Source organism: Phasianus colchicus, chromosome 2 (assembly GCF_987193195.1).
Source record: "Phasianus colchicus chromosome 2, bPhaCol1.hap1.1, whole genome shotgun sequence".
Lineage (NCBI taxonomy): Eukaryota > Metazoa > Chordata > Aves > Galliformes > Phasianidae > Phasianus > Phasianus colchicus.
The window spans coordinates 74970498-74991930 of record NC_143437.1 but is presented as its reverse complement, the minus strand read 5'-3'; the positions used below and the strand labels follow the sequence as shown (position 1 = coordinate 74991930).

Sequence of the window (21433 nt, the reverse complement as noted above, 5' to 3'; positions counted from 1 at the left end):
ATGGCAGGCTTCCCGATTTCCAGGAGGAAAATCACTTCTTTGGTAAAAGACTAAATTACTTTGACAATTAGATACTTGTACCTCAGACATGGGGTTGAAACAGCAATGGACAACCAAGCAGTTGCCATGCTTTCAGGCACCGGTCCTTCAGAGCAATGAGGAGAGCAAATTCCCAGGTTTTCCAATTGGTAAAGAAATAAGTACTACAAGCAGAGAGGAGATGGCCAGCAGCAACAGCAGCAGCAGCAAAGTTCAAGCACAGCCATGTTTTCTCAGGGCTGGGGATGGAGCTAACCAGTCTTTGAAGGGATGAGACATCACTCTTTCTGCAATTGAATATCTTCACACTTAGACGTTTAAATTAGATATAGCAGCCGACCTAGAGTGGCAGTGCTTCTCTCTAAATGAGAAGCTGGTTCTTTATTCATCTAAAATGGGAGTACCTTGACCTAAATCAACAAGGTTGCTCACAAGTCTCTCCATGAGAGAGGGAAAACCAGTGCAGTGAAATAAATGGTGGAGAAAAATAAACAGGAAAGCAATTTGATGAACAGTTGGTGAAGACAAGCCAAACTTCCCAAGAGAAAGATTGATTGCCATTGAAAAGTAAGAAGCAAGCAGAGAAGGGAAGACTTGGGAGACTGAGAACTGGTGGCAGCAAAACATCTGGGTTAGTACGGATCTCAGAGGAAAGCAGGGGAGGCATTTCTGTGTCCATGGGAAAAAGGCTGAAATACATAATGGATGGGAAGGTTACAGAGATTCCAATGAAGAGGATCTCTCATTAACCCCAGCAACTCTGAGAAAATTGAGGGTCAAGTCAAAGGAAGGTATGCATAAAGATGGCCAAAACTAAAAGAAGGTATGAAGAAGGTGGAAGGACAGAAAACAGAAAGAGCTGTTGTAGCAGAATCAAACAGAAAACAAAAGGTGGATCTGGTCAGAATGAAAACCTGTGTGTACTTTCACAATCTTGTCAGTGGCTGGAGAAGAACATTACTAAGAGGGGAAGAGAAAGAAAGTACAGAGCTCCACACCGTCTTCCCAGTGAAAAATAATTCCTGTAAATGCTGAGAAAAGTTTAAATATCAACCCACATGAGATAAAAGGACACATCAAAAGGCATGTGACTTGTCATTTCTGATTCCTTACTCAGAATTAGCATCCGTGTGAGATTCATATTGAAATCACTTAAATGAATATTTGCCTATTAGGGACTTGAGTGGAGGAGCAGAAGGCTGACTGTAGTGCTAGGCTATTGAGATACCCTCATCATGTGAAAGCAACAATGTGCCAATGTACCTCTTGCCAGGAGGCCACGAGGTGACGGATGGCTCCCTCATAGTGCTTTTTTCAACAGCTAAGATCACTTCAGGTAACCTGCTGAAAAGGCTCAAGCATTCTCCAGTTTCTTTCTTACACACACTCATATTTAAATGTCAAGAGATCTCTGTGTAATTCAGCAGATGACAGAATCTGCATTTCTGATCCAGTTGGGTTTGTGTGGGTCGTGTGTGTCAAGCAGATAAGAATGACTCAAAGCTAGAAGGAGGCAGACCGTGAGGAGAAAGGTGAGAGACAAGGAATATTCCAACTGCTTGCTGCTGCACAGGGACAGCCAAATTCCATGACAAAACAGATCGGAAAGATCCAAAATAGGAAAAAAAAAAGAAAAAAAATCACTAAAACTTTTCTAGATCTGAAAATCACTTCTCCCAGAAGTAAATAAGAGAAGCACGGGCAATTTTTCTCTGTGAGGAAGCTCATCCCTCTCACTCGAGTCCCTAGGCTGGCTCTTCCCATTGCAACATTCATGTTTTTAAAAGCACCAGTAGGCTGCACCTTCATGACACACCTCCGGAAGGGAGGACGACGATCTCTGTTTTAAAAATGAGGAAGTCAGTCATGGGGCAGATGAAAAAGGTTGCCTGAGAACACACAGGAAACCTGTGACCAAGGCGAGTAAATGAACCTAGACCATGAGTTCCACTTGGGTGCCCCGTCCAAGCTGGGTGGCCGTCAGGCCACCTTTTCTACTGGGGCTCTAAAATTTCAATTTGGTGTGTTTTTTAATGAATGTGCTTGTTTTTTTTTTCATTTGTCTAGCCACTACGTTTCATTTCACTCACACTTCTGCTTTGTGGAAGCTTTTTATTCTACTTCTTTTTTTAATTTGGCTTAAAAAAACCCACAATTGAATATTAAACAGAATTTCACCTTTAGTATTTCACCTTTTCCCCTACCGGCGTCAGCTTCTCTCTAGCTCTCAGTGTCTCAGTGTTCTTTGTGCATTCTGTGCTCATAATTATGGCCTGATGAAAATATATCAGCGATTTTCTAAAGTATTTTCATAGTTTACATGAATTACAGCAAATGCTTACTGCAAACATCAGTGTTGTGAGACAACAGGATAGATTTAGTGGGAAATCAAAGCAAGGAGTTGCACAGAAAAGGTATATTCCAAAGTAAATTCTCCAGCACTTCTAGGCATTACAACAAAATGAGCAATCAGATGAAGAAAAGGTACCAGTAAGCCATTGTATGAAAATGTTTTACCAGTTTGACTAATGAATCACTGTGCAAATGTGAGCAGTGTACTTACAGTCAGGGTACTGCAGCTAACTAGTCTTTCTGATGGGTGAGAACAGTGTCCCTCCATGATCGGTGGTTTAACTGATACTTGGAAGGCTCGTAAGATCTCTTATTGAAAGGCACATTATATACATTTCTAAGACAAAATTCTGTAGTATTGTATTATTTGCTACAAGTCAAACCATGATTTCATAAAATAATTCACACTCTATGAAACATAAAAATTCTCAAGATATAGAGAGGAAAAAACTAATTTCCACATATGTGTAATAACCAACATAGTAAGAAAGAAAAAAAAGACTGTAGATTTTTGTCAGAAGATGTTGAAAAACCACAAACTTTCAAAAGAGCCCAGAATGCTATTTTCAGCTTATCTGGATGCAGCCCAAACCTTCCACAACTTACCAAGGTGTATCAGAAGAATGTCACCATTCCACTTTCACCACAGACTGTCATTAACTTTTGCCCACTGTGCAGCCAAAGTTGTCAAGCCTGACAAAATAACCTAAGACTTTTATGCTTAAAGCACTTGAGCAGCTGCAAAAATAACCTTCTAAAAATATTTAATAGTTAGTCCCACTCAGCAGCTGGAAAAACAATTACTGACTGAAAACGTCAGCATTTGATATTACTTAATATTTGGGTTAAAACTATCTCTGAATCACAATTAACATTTCTTTTTAACTATTTAAAAGCACGCATTTGTTCTTTGAGGATTCAAAGAGAGACAGTATGTCTCTCTGGCCTTCTGACACCATTAAAGAGACTAACGCGGTTGAATTCAAAGGATGTGAGGCAGAAAGCCACAGTGGTGTAGTGAATCCTTCAGGAACCTGGTAGAATCAAGACTGCACAGCAGCCTCAGTAGTATGCCCTGGGACACCAAGTCTGAACTGGGCATACAAAGCAAGCAGTGACTACCTCAGGGTCAATTAAATAAATGCTCCAGGTGCCTCTGGGACTCAAAAGCCACAACATACAATGAATTAAAATACAGTGTTAACAGGAAGAAAACCAGAGGTTCCCCATGAAACATCCTTTGATGCATATGGACAGCTGTACAGCAGGACCATGATGTAGCAGTTGCCCTGCTTGGACGCCTGCAATACTGTACAGGAGAAGGCCACAAGCACTTGTGAGCCCCCAGGGTGCCTCCCCTGCTGAAAAGAACACCAGCTTGGGTTATGATTTAAATTCCAGCATCACATAGACCATGTGCAGGCAAGATGCCAAAACCAAATATTTTGTCTTTTTCCAAACTTCTACAGAATTTTCCCAAAGCAACCCCTTGACTATTTGTCAATTTGCCACAGCACAGGTATCCCATAACTGACAACAACCACATCTTTTTCAACTTCTATTGTTGTCCACCCATGTTGAATTAAACTAAGCACAGGACTTGCAGAGCAATGGTGAAAACCTGGCAGAACTGAGTCAAAGATTTTTGTGACGCACAGCATCACCTAGAGAGTAATCCAGGTGTGTCAGCTGACTACACAGAACAGAAATCAACAAACAAGAAACATACACCATGAAATCTGCTTCAATTGCTTTACCATTGGGTTTGAAAGACTCCGTGATTAGCACATTAAAAACAAAAAACAAAACCAAAAAGACTAGTTTTGTACACTACATGTAACCTGCAGGGAATATTTTGCAAGGTGCTAAGCAGCGTGAGCAACCTGTATAAAGTCTTTAAGTGACTTGTGACCTGAGTCACTAATGCTCCCACCCTTTTTCTCTGAAGTGACGACATTATCAGAGGCCATTTCAAGGGAAATGCACTTAAGTCATAAATAGTTCTCATATCAAGATAACCTGCATCATCAGCAGCAGATAAATGAATAAGAAAAGAAATCAAAGAGGTAAAATTTCAGGTCATAAACACCTGCAAATGGATTATGCTTTCAAAAGTAATGGTGTAAAATGGCATAATGAGGTTTTCTTGGTGTTATTCTTGAATTTTTTCTGGGATGATATTATGATTTTAAGAGTAAACAGTCACAATGCTATACTCAATGCAGTTGGCTTTTAACGTGAAATGGGGTATTTTTCATTGACATACATAGTCATCACTGGGACAGACACAGCTCATCAAATCCACTGCCACTCATAGCATACTGAGGTTCCCTATCCACACCACAGCATGTTGGAAGAGACAAAACAGTGCTCTTTTCAGCTTACTTAGGGCAGCTATCCATGGAGTACTTTGAATTTAGGCAGCTCACAGTTTATGCCCCCCAGCTAAAATGCTCAAGTGCAAAAATGCAAGCAAGGATGAACAGTAAAAAACCCATGTATGGCACAGAGTGAAAAACTGTACTGTCAAACAACAAAAGGGATCAATGTGTATTTTACCAAACTCATTTATAGACTTGGGTGTGTTTAGGTACTACGCTGAGCTGAGTTGAGCTTTAGAGCAAGTCAGGAAAAAGCTTTTAACAGGTTTTTGCTAAATTCTTCAGACATTATAGTCTGAAGATGATATTCTCATGTATACTGCAACTGTCTAGTAGGTGTTGGAATAAAACTATGAAATTATAAGGAACAATCAAAACATCAAAAATCCTCCTGAACTGAAGAAACGACTTTGCGCTGCTTTTGCAAAAATACTTACTTACAACACAGTTCTGGAAGTGATTTCCAAGCAAGCCAACAGCTGCTTTAGACAGTTTACTGGATGGTGTGGCTCAGCTCTTTCATACAAGAAGCACCTACAGTTATATCTGGAAAAGGAAATAAAACCAAAATTCTTTGTGAGCAAATACGCAAATAAACTCATCTTTCTTTCTAAAATCATAATCAGGTTAAAAACAGCTTTAGTAGGCCTAGACGAAGTTCTCATGCCAAACTTCAATTGTGTCGCCCATTTACAGGAACAAGTGCCAAAGCACAGTCAAAGCCGACCTAGAGGGCTGGAGCTGAGAGCAACTGTGCTTGAGAACAAAAAACATACTGAACATATCAAAACAGCCAACAACCTGGTTCAGCTGCTTTTCTCATCTAGCTCTACTTGAGGCATTCTCAGGAAACACAAAATGAAATATTGGCATTAGTGACAAAAATCTAGGTGATTTCAGCAAGGCCAAGAACTCCAGGCACCAACTTCTTTTTCTCTCTTGAGTGGGTGTTCACTTGTAAGTTTTAGACAAGTTAGCAATTCAATGACTGAACGAATTAATGTTCAACTTAACAGTCATTGTTAGGTTGGGAGGTTATTACTACTTGTTCTGTTGAAGTGACAGATTAAAATAGGTTTGTATCTGAAAACTTGTTTTCTACAGTACGTACTTCCCAGCTTTTCATACCAAATCATTTTCTTCCATCATGTCAACTCCTACTGTATGAACCACAATGGCTCAGATGGGCAAGGAGAAACATCATGGAGACAGGCAAGGGAGAGACAGAGCTCAGCCCTCAATGTTTCTCTTTGGCCTGCCATTTTTTTTTTTCATTTTATGTCATTTATGTGAGACTTCTCAGCAAAGGCTCACGTATGCAGGACATGTTCCGCTTTTAAAGCAAGCAGAGGCACAACTCAAAGGTAAAGAGAGGCCCAACTTCACCTAGCTATCTAGTGAATAGAGAAACCCATATGCTTTCAGGCACTATTTCCATGCACAGGATGAAAGCTGTGATTTCCAAACCCCAGACTGGAAGCCAGTTCTTGTTATTGGAAAAACCAAGCACTACATTTCAAGGTTGAGTTGGGTGGTATGGAGGAAGAAAAAAATAGCACCACATGTCTAATTTTTGCAGACTCAGATCCATTTTGTACTGGTAACTGAGCTTTCATCCTTCCCTCCTTCATTTTTTTTTCTTTTAGGGTAGATAGCAAGCTGCTGACAACTCACACTGTACTAAGAGCTGTTCACACCGCATGAAGTGTTTACCACTCACAACTGATGCTAAAAATTAATTTACAGCACCACTACAGAAAGCTTTGACAAATTGTCATGTGTTGACACAGTCATAAGTTGTTGGTTAAAAAAAGTAACACTTCCCTCTTCTGCCACCTCATGTTTGAGATCAGAGATGGGCACATTATGCAAAGTTTGAGGGTTTGTAAGCTTCACAAATGTTTGGGCTTCACAAAACAAGTTAGGCTGTGAAACTTTTTTCTCTTACAGTTAGGCGTGTGTTTATTGCTAAAAAGACTCTAGTAAGAGAAAAAAAAAAAAATCCGTTCTCATCTACCAAGATCTGTGTGTTGTGCAGAGCCAGGAGAAAAGGCTGTAAAATAAATAACCTTGCATGACAGTTTTTCTTCCCATGTGAATGATAAGATCAGACCCGTGACAAATACCCAACTACTCAGAGCTGCAGACACCACCCACCTACTGTAGAAAGGAAAAAAATATAGCTGCAAGTAAGAGTTTTAATTGTTCTCAGCTGTCACACAATGTTATCTTAAGTGAATGCATTTATTTCTCAATTTTTCTATATTGCTTTATATGAAAAAAAAAAAGCAGCAATGCTCATCAGACAAGGTCCAAACTGATTTCCGTGTACTCAAGATAGTAATCATTAGTCAGCACTTGTGCCCATGGCAGCTCTTAAATTTTAACTCCCCATTTTCTTGGCCAGGGCAAGATAAATAACCTGCCTATTTACACACCAGAATCAGTAACGAACAGACACAAAGGAAGTTTTGGCTGAGAGGAGCCAAGCTAACTTAAAACGCTTGCTTAAATCATGGCTCCAAAACAGAGCTAAGGGTGGGGAAACCAGAGCATCAGGAAATAAACAACACATCCACTTGGTGAAAGGATCTTGACTTGTTCAAGGTATTTTGACTAATTTATCTTCATCTCTTCTCCTAAAGTTTATCTTTAAGTTGCTCGGCACTTCTGCAGACATCCATGTGAATGAGAGAATTCCATTCAGCAGCTAAGGCAAACCACTGGACTCCATGTTGGCAGGGAACAGGACATGTAGACTGCCAGTGAAGGAGAGAAGAAAGGGAGATAAGCTGGGCCCTAGGTCAGGCAGAAGTTGAAGAACTGAAAAGCTATTTCACTTTTTGCACTAGCAATGCGGACTACCAACATTCTCTTGTTAAACTCCACCACCTTTTGGAGCACACACTCCACTTGAATGCAAAGAAGATTCATTCAGGAAATTAACTTTGAAGTACAAAGAATTCATTTTCCTATTTTTCCCCAACATTCATATAGTGAAGAGATGCTTTGAGTCTTTCCTGACCCCTGAAGAGAGGCAACTCTGTACCTTGGCAAAAGTAATCCAGCCACCCTACTCTGTGCCTGCATTGGTGCAAGCAGCAATCCTGTCATTTCTCTACAAAACCTGGTTTGTAAGCTCCACCAAAGACAGCTTTTGCAAAATATTGAGGGGAATGAAATTTCATACTGGCTCTCCAGTCGCTCACAACTCACACACTTTTTCTGAACTTTTTCCTGTTAAAATGCAGAATTCTCACAATGCATTACTCAGTTGGCTCTCTTTGCACGAAACAAATGCTGCATGAGCTTTTGAGAGCTTGATTTCATGGCAGCAGTGGACTAACACAGGGGTTTTTGCACTACACGTATAGAGAACTGGTAGCTCCACATGGATCTACTTGTGCTAGCAGAAAAGAAGCACATGTCCCTGCACAAAATTTATCAGTGATACTCTGAAAAATGACACAGATTACTCTCTGGTACATCTAATGGAAACAGAGACGTTTACGTCATTTACAGTCAGGATGGACATTATCTTGTGCTGCTGGCTGGAATGATATCATCCATGTTAATTAGCTTAGAATGCTCTACATTTAGAAAGCAATCAAGAGGAAACTTCTATTCCCCATGGACAGAATCTTGCCAAGTCCCACTCATGAGCTCATGCCTGCACTGACCAGCTCAGGGCTACTGCAGGAAAGCCAAGAGGGGTTCAGCAACTGGGCAGTATAGAACAGGGCAGCCCTGTTGGCTCCTACATTCCACCTTCAGGTTTTGTCACAGCGAAAATGCCAAAGCTGTGGCTGCTCTTACAACTCACTGCTGTTAGCATGGTGTTAGATGAAAGCCTGCACCAAGATTTCAAAAGCAGAAGGGAATATATTCCTGATGATGCACGCATGTACCAAAGTGCAAGAAATACACTGAGAAATATATTCTGTTGCCACCACATGCATGCGATGCAGTATGTGAAACAACTTCTCTAGCTGGAAAGAAAAAAAAAGGAGAGGTGCAGCTTTCTAATTCCCTGGGCACCTGTGCACCAGCCACTGAGGACATTGCTGGGTTTTAAGACAGCCTCTCCTTTCAGGGCAAGCAGCATCAATGACTAACTACAAGGAGGGTAATTTTCCTGTCTCTGCTCTACACCCGTCTGCACCTCTCTGCAAAGGTCATCGCATCATATCTCTTACACTCAGTTCTGCCACCCACCATCAAACAGAGAAGAAGCTCATTTGGGCAGCCTGGCAGGACCTCCTGCAAGCATTTGGGCAAGCAGGAAAATCCCTGCTGCTTTCTACTGTGTGGGGGCTTCAAAAATAGCTCCAGTTCTTAGGAAGGGACTGAGATGCTCAAATTACCTTGAGCTGAAAGGATCTCAAGCTACATGAGCTTCGGTCAGCACTGCTTAAAGACAGCATTCCCTTTTGGGCTCTCCCTCCTCAGTGCAGGAGAGGAGGCAGTAGGAAGCAATAGCTCTGTGAGCATGAAATGGTGGGAAAAGAGAGCATACCTTCACTTGTGTCTCTTTGGAGCACATCTTGAGCTTCTAGACTTTTCAAGCAGAAGAAACCCAGTGTCCCTGTTAAAAGTTTAATCACATGAAAGCCAGCATCATTTGCCACTCTGAGGGCAGCACCAAAAAGGCAAGCACCCTCTGGAAGGCAGGTTGGGAACTGTGTTCCCTGCACACAAACATACTGAGACACATGCACATGGGCATTCGCTCCTCTCCTCGCCTTTTTCTAACTGCATATATTACTATATTTTTTCACAACTTTCTTTGCATTACATCTGTTGTGGGCTGTGTAACAATCAATGCCAGCATTATCTATAGCATTAGCAAAGAAGCAAAACATGTAATTCATTGAAAAAAAAAGGACTCTCTTCTTTCCCTTTCTTCTCATCGCCATTTTTGGCTATGCTAAATAAATCCATTTGGTTTCTTGCTTGACTTGTATCCACTGTGATCAAACCCTTACCAAAGCTAGAATTTTGTTTCTAACATGTATATTCCCATGGCTGCTCCCAAGTCATGTCTCTACTTTTGGCTTAGACAATGTCATACAAGTTTTATTGTAGTGCAATGCTTACAAACAAACAAACATAAAAATCAGTTAAATGGCAGCACACAGATGAGGAGCTCTGGAGGTTTATCTGTCACAGGAGCAAAAATCAGTATTTGTACGGTTTGTGCAGAAATGACAATAGGATTCTCTGGATGTTTCTCAGCCACCTTGTGCCAGAAAAAAGTAACTAGATAATAAAGAAAACCTAAAGATATGAAGTTTCATTAGTCCGTTGGCAAAAATGCTTAAATCAGACCATTTTGATTAGTACAAACTGAAATCCTCCTAACTACACTACATGGCATCACCTTAATGTGCAACCTGGTTACAAATCAAGAGAAAGAAGCAATTCAAGAGACCAGGGATGGATCTCATCTGCCAAAACATAGCACTGTAGCTGGAAGATTTCCTCAACCTTTCAATCCACAGTAATTTCTATTGGAGAAATCATTCCAAGAAAGGTACCAAAGAAGTTACCATGACTCATCTTTTATCTCTACTGATAACGACATCTCCATGAAAAGAAGAATACATGCCCTACTCCTTCTTAGACATTTTTTCCTTATGGTGTGCTCAGTAGGCAAAGTGGTGGGACACTGCAGGAAACATGTGACCAATTGTTTGGCATTTTCTCCCAAATTACAAAAGAATCCCAAGGTTTGGCGTTGCTGGGTTGCAGCAAGGACCTGTTCAAAGCACTGTCTGACCAGCAATGTGGCCACTCACACTGGCCACACAAATGTTGAAGAGACGTTTATGCAAAAGATTCGCTCACTCCTAAACTGATCCAGTCACGGTCTTCCCAGTGACTTCCCTCACCATCAGAAATGCTTTGGTTTGGATTTTAGTCAAGTCTGGTTTACAGTGCTCAATTCAGCTGTCAAAAAAAAAAAAAAAAAAACCCTACTGGAATGACTTACTCATTACGCAGCCTCGCAAAAATTATTAGCTATGTTACAAGGCATTTCCCTTTGGGGACTAGAAGGGGTGAAGAAAGGGGATGGAGAGTGACAGTTTGTGGTTTCTAATGCAGTAACAAAAAATAAATAAATAAGTAAGAGGAATACAGGATATAACATGTTTACATTTGTCAAAACAAGTTTCCTGGAGACAGCGAGGGTTCATGCTGCTGAGCTGTCACTTCTGCTAGAAACTGCTGCCTCATGCTCTCGGGAGGTCAGTCACTGACCTACTTTCTGGTAGAACTGAATTAATTTGCTACTTCTGTACACAAACCTGTCTTTTTTTTTTTTTTTTTTTTTTTTTTTTTTAAAGGGATACTCAACAAACCCATAAAAAATTGCTTTTTAAAGCAACTTGGAGCTTCAACTATGTAACGCAGGGATGTTATGTTCCCTGGCACAAGGCCCGCTATGCTGGGTCTGCTTATTCTTTTGGAAAAATCCATGCAGAATATTTTTAATGAGTTGACGCAACAAATAACGTCTTTCCTTTGTGAGCTCTTACATTACACTAACACTCAAATACTGGTGATATAACCTATTACAGACAACAGTGGAATAATGCTGTTCTTTTTTGGGGCTGCTCCTGAAATAGATGCCTACTACAACAGGATTAGCTCCTGAAATAGATGTAGGACATGACATATTTATAAGATTAAAGCACAGTTATTAACAGAAAACAAGCAGGTGAAACTTCAAAACTAAATACCAAATGATCTGATCATCCCCTGTGCAAAACCCCAGAGCAAGCACCAGGAGATGTGGTATAGCAGGAGATCCTACATGGCAGCGCTACACTCACAAAGGAAAGGGGTTGAAGTAGTAGCAGAAGAGATGGCACCTACTTGCTTGCTTTGCTTAATTGGCTACATGGACACAGATCTAATGTCACTACACTAATTCCTTCATCAAAATAAAGCCATGTCTGAGGGTTTCACAGATCTTCCAAATTCTTGGACTATCAAAAAACTAGGATTCATCTCTTTAAATCATACTTGCAATGATTTAATGGAAGGCTTCACTGCTTGAGTGGACTTATCTTTCCGTTTCTGTCTTGAGTAACAGTGCTTCTGTTCAGAAAGAGGAAAGCACTGTGCTGTTCAGTTAAGGCAGGGCCATTCTGCATTAAGGCTGTTTGGAAGATGAAGTCCCACCAAACAGCGCCTGCGTCAGCCTTCTCATGCAACCTGCTCTTGCACCTTATCCACCACCTGCAAAGTGAAGATAAGGATCTCCTCCACAAGCTTGGCATGTTTAGTACTGAGACACTGGAAGACAGACTTGCACTTTACATTTCCCCAGGGTCCAAAATAACAATAGGAGAGGCAGTACTAACTGCTGTAATACCAGACAATTACTAGTATCAAAACAGATTTATGATCACTTGAGTTCTTGGACTTGATGAGCCTCAGATGAGCCTTGCCAAAGATAACTAGGCTAAAACTAGCACTTTCAATTGCAAGTGCATTTCTGTCAACCTTTTTAGCTTTCATCTGTGCATATTTACAAGCACTAAATCTGAAGTTCAAATAAATCCAATAATTCACTCAAACCCACCAGGATTTGAAAACATCAGGGAAGTGTCAAGATGTCATAGAGCTTGTTCTGTAGAAAAGAGTACTTTATAGTTTCAGAAAGAAATAGACAAGGGAGCTATTTAATGAGACAGTGGCATATTGAAACAGGGATAGATAAGTAATTAATAGCTACTTTCTCTAAGTGAAAACTTTTCTGACTGGAAAATCAGTTTACATGAAAAATTGCAAGTCAATTGCTGCCATTTTGGGAAGATAAGAACTGTCACACAAGTTAGCATCTCCACAATCAGGAAGGATTTTACTCACAAAAATCTTCATACCACAAAACAACATATGTGAAGCAAGGAAATAATAGAAGAAGGCACTAAAGAAATAGCAAAGTTCATAACTAGGATTCTAATGAAAAATCTTATAAGGAATCCATAAAAATGGGGGAGAATTCCTCCACAAAAAGCTAAAGGCAACAAGCTCATTTTAGTCCCTAGGAGAAAGAGTAATTGCACAACTATGCAAACACTATCATTAGGATACCGAACAGTGGCCAAAATCCTCTACAGATTAGTAGCCCCAAACATTTTCTTATTAAAAAGGTCCAATATTTGTCTAGGAGGTCACTTGACTCAGAGCCCTCTCAATGTTCACACATGTGTTTCTTTACTAAATTTCTATACAGCTTCCACTTGAATGCATGCCACCTTAAAGAAAACAGGAGAGAGCAAAAAGGTCATGTTCCATGAAATAGGAAGTGTACATTTATTAATTAAGCATTTCATTCTTTTTACTTCACATGTCTGTCTCCACAGTTTGAAGTCTCTCTCAGCAATCAACCAATTTTGGGATTCACGGCTGTCAAGTAAATCATGGCAGTACTTAGCCGAAAAGGCACTGTCAAACATAGTGAAGTTTTCTTTCAGCTTGTACCCACGCTGGTGCTGCATACAACACACATGGCTTCAGATAGATGATCTGGTGAGGAAAGGTAGGACATTGGGCTCCCAAGGACTGTGATCTGCCAGAAGTGGTGCAACTGAGTTGTGCAGGTCATTGAGATTACATGCCACAGAAACCACACCACATTGTCATTTACTGCATATCCATAACACCCAATGGGCTACGAAACATATTTGAGAATATTCAATCATTTTCTTGTATTTTCTTTCCAGTCTTGCAATGACAATACAGATGTCCATCTATACATGCTTCAAAGACATACTAGAAATAGTGAAAAAAATTCCAGCATTTCACAGTTACAGCTCAGTCTTCCTGCCGAACCCAGGGACACCATTCCCTGGGAGATGCTGATTCCTTCACCTTTACCCAGAATAGGAGCACCACATTCCTGCAGCCCTGTGCCCATCCACACAGCTCCAGGGACAGAAGATGAATAACATCAATAAAATTCAGACTTTGAGAAGTTTCAGAAGTTCTCCTTCCATAAAACAAGTGTTAGACAGAAAGCACCTGATAACGAGCTGCAAAGTCTTTTGTAATAAATGCTCATTTGAGATGACCCAGGGAACTCATCCTTCTTGTCACTTCACATTTCCAAACTTAGGGTGCCAAAAAAAGCTTTTACAACTGCATATGAGCATGCTACTTTTTAAGCATAAGAACAACTTGTGTATTTTTTCCTTTCTTAACAAAAATTAACATTCTGACACACATATGTGGACTCCTGATATCCATTTAGTAATGCTGGAAAACCTACGATCTTCTGATCCTGGCCGCTTCTGCATCAGCTCCCTTGTAACACCTGAGCCTGCAGCAGCTTCCTGGGCAGCATTCCTCCCAGATGCCAGCCCACTTGGAGCACAACGTTTAGATGGCCAGCCACAAAGTTCCCATCGCAGCTTTCTACTAGAGGATGTGTGATAGGAGGGTGCAGGGTTAATCCTCACACAGCACAGGCATTAAACTAAATCTATAAGGAAAAGTCTGCAATAACTAAATTCTGTTTTTCCAGAGCACACCACAGGAACACGAGTATCATCAGAAGAGATTAATGTAGTGCATCTGTGTTGGATGGAGCGAGGGGGAAAGGCCAAATAATGTAACTTGGAAAGAAAAAGCAGGAATATTTTGCATGGAGATGGCACTGCAAGAGGAGAGGAGGGAGCTTTGTTTTGCACAGCCTCAACAAGGCCTCTAGGGACAGCTATGTGCAGGGGCAGGGGGAAGGGTAGGGACAGCACAGACACAGCTTTGCTGACAGTAGAGGAGGTCATATCCTTCCTATAGAAAACCTGAATTACCACCCAGGGCAAGAATGGCCAGCCTTACAGAAAGAGAGCAATGTGCTTGCCTGGTCAGCCTAAGCTACTCAGGACTCAGGGTATGGAAAGCAACAGATCCCAGGAAGCAAGACTGCTCCAGACAAACCGGACACAGACAGACTGCAGCAGCTGAAATACATAACCAGGGTGACATAATGTTCAAAAATATTTCTGTGCTTACTAAGACAACAACAAACTGAACCCTGATGCTGTATTTTGGGCACGTTAGCCTAAACTATCTTTAGACAGGGAAATGAGAAGTATGTGCGTACAGATGTTCCAACACACATGAAAAGCAGAGAACTGGAAAAAGCGCTGACTTCCAAGGCTCATAAAAACGCTTCTTGTAAATAAGGGTGGGAATAAATACAGCAAGCGAAGCTGAATCAAAATCAAAAAGGACAGGCAAGATGCCAGCAGCTGGTCATGGAATGGTCAGGTTTAATTGCTGAACACTTCCCTCAGCTTCTCTGCTTCTGATAGATTTTTTCAGGTATTATTCCCTTCTGCCGCCCCTCCCTGTGTTTTACTCCTGCCAGCTTTTTCATATAGCTTTCTAACTATCTTGCTTTCACAGATCTTCTCTTGGAAGCATGATTGAAGCTATAAATTCACGTCTACACATCTGTAACAAAAATAGTTTTTCTAAAAGCTATTCTTCTTCCCTATCAGTGGTGACACAAATGATATAGAGTTACCAGCAATTCGAGGGTCTTGCTACAGCTTTAAACACCAATGAAGACAGAGAGCAATGCTCTCTCACAAGAAAAACAGCAATAACAGAACTTAATTTTTTTTTTTTTTTTTAATATAGAGCTGTTATTCTTTAAATCATTTCTGTTTGTGAAGAAAGGAAAGATACAGAAACAACCTTGGAGCTCTTGCACCATGGAGCTACTGTGATTTCTTAAGTAAAATATAATTATCACCTCTCTCCAGAAAAGAACTTGGAGTTCATTAATGGGAGGGCAGATCTAATTCATCACAATCACTGCTCAGCTTGCAGTATTAGAAAGATGAGAGTAGAACAAAGTACAATTTATACATCTCTTGAAATTTTTTTCTATAAGTAGGACATTTCCGTAAGTAGGACATTAAAGATTAGGATGTTTCCATGTTAGCTTATAATTGGGCTCTGCTTTTCATTTGGTGGCGTGATCAAGACAGCGCTTACCAGGATTCTCGGGTCTTTCTGTATGAAAGGTGAGCCTGCTTATCTCAGAGCTTCCAAATCTTTCTTAACCCCAAGCTGATGGCAAAGCAGAAAGCCCAAAGCTTACTCTGGGCATGATGCAGAAGTGACTCTTTCTGCAAGCAGTGCTTGCACAAGCCAACTGGGATTCGCACGGAGGTGTATCCCCTTTGGATCAACTTGATTTGGCTCCCTATAGCAAATAATTTAAATGTGGGGAACCAGTGGGCTAATATGGACACGGTAAATTCCAGCCATGAAGACATGGGAGAAAGAACACTACTGCAGGAGATGGGGACAAGTCACCAGTGTATTGGTGACAAAGTAATGGGGAACTATGGAAAGGAAAACAGAAGAACACTATCAGGATCAAAGAGTTCGCAATATTCTGATTAAAAAGAAAAAGCAAAAATAAAAGGGAGGAAATGTGGCAAACAGGGTCAGTGCTTGCAATGGAAGCTTATTAAGACCACATTCTATTTTGAAATTTTAAAGCAAGGTCCTCTCCCAGAGAGTGCCTCTGGTTGTCTCCAGGAGCTTTTGTCAGCAATATCTGCACCCGGAAGGACAATGCTCAGCTTGTAGAAGAGCATGTAGTGCCACCATGATCACAGCATGACAGCCAACATGTAAAAATATGCCCATATTTGCAATAGTTTTGGCCATGATTTTTGTCAAGATTTTCATATTTAGCAAAATCACTACTGATCATGAAATTAAAGTACAGCTTCTTTCAAATAAATTTGTTAGCAGGTTCATCATCACTTTCTGACAGAATAATCTTTCTATGGTGAATTATTTCCACTGGAAAAAAATAGGAGACCAACAAATTGCTGGATACAATTTGTGCCTTAAATAATAAAGCAATTAATGGCATTTTAGTGGGAACACATTCTTCTCTACAGAAATAAAATCTGTAATTCATCTCATCTAAATTGCTTGGTCAGCTTCAAATGAGTGCACTATAAATCTCCTTCCCATACTGCTCTTGTTATCTATGATAAAGAAAAGAGACAGAAGGTAATCCCGTGTTCTGTATTCACTGACACATCATTTTCATGCTACACTACACTGTAATTTATTTCTAATGGGATAAACCTCTTGTAGTCTTCCCTCATTGTTCAACACACATATATCCCCAACTGGCACTGAGATGGCGGGGCTGGCAGGTGCAGCATCCAGAGACCTTGTTCTGTGGAATTATGATGTCTGCTGCACATTTCAGCAGTGCTACAGCTGTGAAAATAAACAGATAGACTGTATAATTAAGGTATGCTTTTATTCTTTGCCACCCACTGCCTCCTGAAAGCAATGCAGTCAAAGAATATGACAGTTTTCAATACTTGCTATAATTGCAAACTAAACTTTTAATATTGCATCTAATCACTTTGAGACAATCCAAAAAGACATGCAATTTGATTTTGAAGAATGTGGAGGTCAAATGAAACTGAAAAGGGCTTACAGTCTTAGCCATAACATTAATACCACTTCATTACTAATGAAAATACCTCAAAGCTTTTTCTGCTGTCATGACCAAGGGGAATATGAGAAATAAACAAACCAATGTATGAACATCAAGGTGGGGTTCACAAATGCTGTAAAGGCTGCATGTAGCACTTTATTTAAAAACAATATTTTCCATAAGATTTGAGAGAATAAACCCAAAAGAAAACCTTTCCCTTCAGGTTTACAAAAGCTGTCTTAAAACTCAAATCCAGACTCTTGGTCAAACTGAGGATGCCAGCTATTGTTGATGCAATCCTGAAAGATAGCTAGATGCAAAAAGAAAGCTATTGATAATGCTCCTGAAGAAATTAATATATTTTTAGAAAACATCCATGTTTATTTGTAGAATACTTTTCCCTGTCAAAACGCAGAAGACTACCATAGAATACTTAATTTGCTGCCAGTTAATAAATAATATTATCAAGCACTACAACTTTAAATGTAGTCTCAAAGTTACGGTGCCTTTCAGTCCCATCTTTATACTTCAGCTCATCAGTATACTCGCAGACACAACGCACCTTACAAAGGAAGGCAAGTATTAGGTTATCAGTCATTTACTACTTCTCCAGCTACTTCTACAACCCCATCACTCCAGCAGTTTCCAACAGCATTAATCTCGCTGGATTCAGATGTGATGCAGTGCCTTACAGCTGAGACAGCTACCTCTTCAGATCTCCCTTACAGCTGATGCAAAGTGACAGTCCCTTCCAGGGCACACTTCACATCCATTCCAGGTGCCCATCTCTGAGGAGGTGCATAAACCCCTTCACTGCCTACAGAAGTGGTGAACTGCTCTGCTGTGGCTATATACACCTGGGCAAATCCTGCTCCAGTGCTACAGGCCTTTGGGGCCAAGGTGGAGAAGGAGAGAGTAGAGTTGGGTCTGGCCACATAAATTCTGGTAACCCACAGCAGCCATCTTCAATAGAACAGGTTTCTCGGTGTGCCCCAAGGCAGGATGGTGGCAGCAGTGTTGAGCTGCAGAGAAAGGCCAGTGGAAATCTAACACTGTCCCATACTGCCTCTTGATGCCCATCATGAATCTACCTTGCTGGCTCTTGTTTACCAGTAGTTTATGCTTCAAAAATTTGACAAAACACCCTAAAGGCTAACTCCTGGTGAACTCCATCCTGGCTGCCACCATCAATTTATATTACAACTTCATTCCAGGGATGTATTTTCTGCCAGTTATGCAAAGGGTCTACATGCCATTACTTAGCCAAGTGATGCTGGCAGAGCTGCTTGCATCTATGTTGGGGCATGAGGAAGAAAAATAGTCTCAAGGCAACTGGCAACCAGTTTAACAGAGCTTACTGAATCTCACAAGTGCAGTTCCTACAGCAGCCCCTGAGCAGCCCCAACAGATGCTGCTGGGCCTCCGTGGGGCTGTGGAAGCCCATGGGCACCCAGAGCTGCCCCTGAGTAAGCCCCAGTTCTCACAGCAGGCCTATGCAGCAACCATCCCCACCAGTTATGCCCTTGTTCTGCAGTCTGCTGGTTTCCAACCTCAGCTACAGCAGGCTGTGCATTCATATAGGCTCTTCTCATCCAAAACTGCCTTCTAAATGGAAACCAGACGAGCTCGATGATGTGGGTAGTATATGACAAGGCTGCCCTGACTATCTGAAGCCTCATTTAGCAGGCTGGTCTAAGAAGAGAGCAGAATCATTTTAGATAGATTGTTCTTCCTTGCGGTTGGAAAGGAACTCCCTTATCACACTCCCAACTCAGACTCTGGTTTCTGAACTTCCCTTGTGAGGGAAGGCAGCATAACTCACACCTACGACGACACAGGAAAATGCTGCGCTTTTACTTAGCTGCTTGTGATGCTTATCACTTCTTGCAGGGAAAACACATAACCTTGAACTCAGATCTTGGCTGGCAAAGAAAAGAGCATACGTTGTTACTTGGCAGCTCCAGGCACAAAGGATGGCTACTGGTGAAATGTGGGTCTGCTTGCAGCAAGCGCCTGTATGGAGAAGGGCACAGGAGTCACAAGGCTACAGAAGATGGTCTCTGGAGGAAGAGCAAAAAGGGCTACACCTGGCTAGTTGTGGTCATAGATAAGGTGCAGGTAGCCAGCCTTAAACATCCTTGAGCATGAAACAAAATCAGTAGGATGAAATTCAGAGAGAAGATGCTGGGATTCTCACTGGCAACTACTCCACACCAGGGAAGCTGGGTTTGGGCACAGGAGCCATCTCCCCAGGTGTAGGGCTGGGATCTTCTAGCCTCAACCTTGTAAAACTAAGCCGAGTTGGTGGGGAATGCACAAGCAGATGGTAAAATAAGCCTGCCTTGTCATAAAATTTTACTTCTCTGAAAAATCTGGTTGTCATCCAACAGGCCAACAACATTGCTGCTAGGAATGAAAACGGTAGCTGCTTGTACAATAGTGCAGATGTCCAAGAATGAGCAGCATGGGTAAGCTTGAATGTTCAAAGAGGGGGTGCAAGCCACTTCAGCTGTGGCACCCCAGCACATGCAGGGCTGCAGGAAAGTGAGTACAGTGAACTAGCAGAGGCTGAAATCTTTTCTATGAAAGCAGAGCTTGCATAAATGAAACAGTTAAAAAAGATGAACAACTGAAGTGCTGTTTGTACAAATGAAGAAAGGAAGAAACTCTAAATAGAAGAGTGTGGGATTCTATTTTTGTCCCTGTGTTCTACAAAGTGATCTAAAACTCGGTAACCTAGACCGTATTTCGTTACTGTAATAACCGCCATCATCTGAAACACCAAGTGAAATATACAAAGCTGCCCTGTCAAACATATAAGCACGCACAAGTGAGGGGATAAGCATTAGCCTTCATCTCTGAAGGTGATCTGTAGCTACAGCTACACCATCTGAGGTCATTTTTAAATAAAGCTGTAAGCAACTATGGCATGTGCAGCGTGTTTTTTTCCACAGCAACCTCACCTACTAGTCCTTGTAGATAGCTGTGAAACAAAAAAAGGTAGCTCTTAATTAAAACTCCATTGTCTTGTAGTCAGACAGCAAGGGTCAACAGCAGGGTTGAGAGATTCGCTTGAGGGCAGACAGAGAAAGCCCAGGAGATGACAGATCTTACAGCTGCTGCATGCAACAAAGCACTCCACCACAGTGCCCTGGAAAGCAGTCACTGGGAAGCTCAAGTGACATTAAATACTCTACATTTGCAAAAGAGAAAACACCACTGAAGTCCTTTCCTCTCAAGTGAACCAAGAGTGACTTTTTTCTAAAGCCTTCTTGCAGCTGCAGATGTTGCTCTGGAACCAAAGTTTACTCCTTCGCCTGTGCCTGTCTTTAGCCTTTCCACAGTTCTTCTGTATCACCGAGTGCCAGCAAGCTTTTACAATCCAAGTAATATCTGGTCTGACCATTTGTGTGCTCCTCCAGCTGCTCCAGAGCCCATCTGCTCAGCCAGGCTGCCTGGCTTCATTCTCAGCACGTGACCCAAGTATCTCCATTGCTTACCCTGGGGAGCTCACTGCTGGTATACGGACAGATCTCTGCATTTATGATGCATCCACTCTTAATTATTACCTAGTATTTTGCCCAGGTATTTACTTCTGGAGGCATGAGGTGTTTGTGTCATTGGTGAGTTTCTAGCACTCACATCCACATGTTAAAATGGAAATAACATCTGAGTGGGAGACTCATAGTTTGGTCTTAAAATTTATTTTCAATGACTAATTTTGTTTAAGTTGGTAAACGCAGCTGTTGCCTTGCCAGTTGGTGACATTTCCTTTTGGACTTCCCTACTGGTTCATGTACTGCTGCCAAGACATGTAAATCGATTCATTCCTTATATTCCTTTGCCTTTATATATATGCTTCAGCTGGGATTTGCTAAGTTCTCCTGAGATTTGTTTTCGTAAGTAATTATTAGTCCTGCAGTGCTAGACAGCCTTTTGGTCTTTACTTGCATGTTTTCTGAATTGTCACTTAACCATGACATGTTCAGGATGCTGGATCTGACTTCACTATATTATATCTGGTTGTACTTTTTCTCATGACTGAGCCATGTCAACATCAAGTCAACAGAAACTGTAAAGAGGTGACAGAATGTATGTCTGTTTTACACCAGTGTTATATACCACGAACCTGGCATATACTGGCAGATAACCTGCCAGAAGT

The 21433-nt window shown here is 41.2% G+C and overlaps 1 protein-coding gene across 8 annotated transcripts in view; it reads right to left on the bottom strand.

Moving 5' to 3' along the window:
- Positions 1–21433, bottom strand: part of BACH2 (BACH transcriptional regulator 2) — a 181449-nt gene that overhangs the window by 95361 nt on the left and 64655 nt on the right. For 4 of the 8 annotated variants that reach the window (XM_090136000.1, XM_031611258.2, XM_031611259.2 and 1 more), the window contains one exon: positions 5210–5318. The exons of 2 other annotated variants lie outside the window; for them this stretch is intronic. The gene's annotated coding sequence lies outside the window, so the exon portion shown is untranslated. Of the gene's footprint in view, positions 1–5209; positions 5319–9288; positions 9704–21433 lie in introns of those variants that run through there. 2 more of the 8 variants (XM_090136003.1, XM_031611260.2) reach the window with 2 other exon arrangements.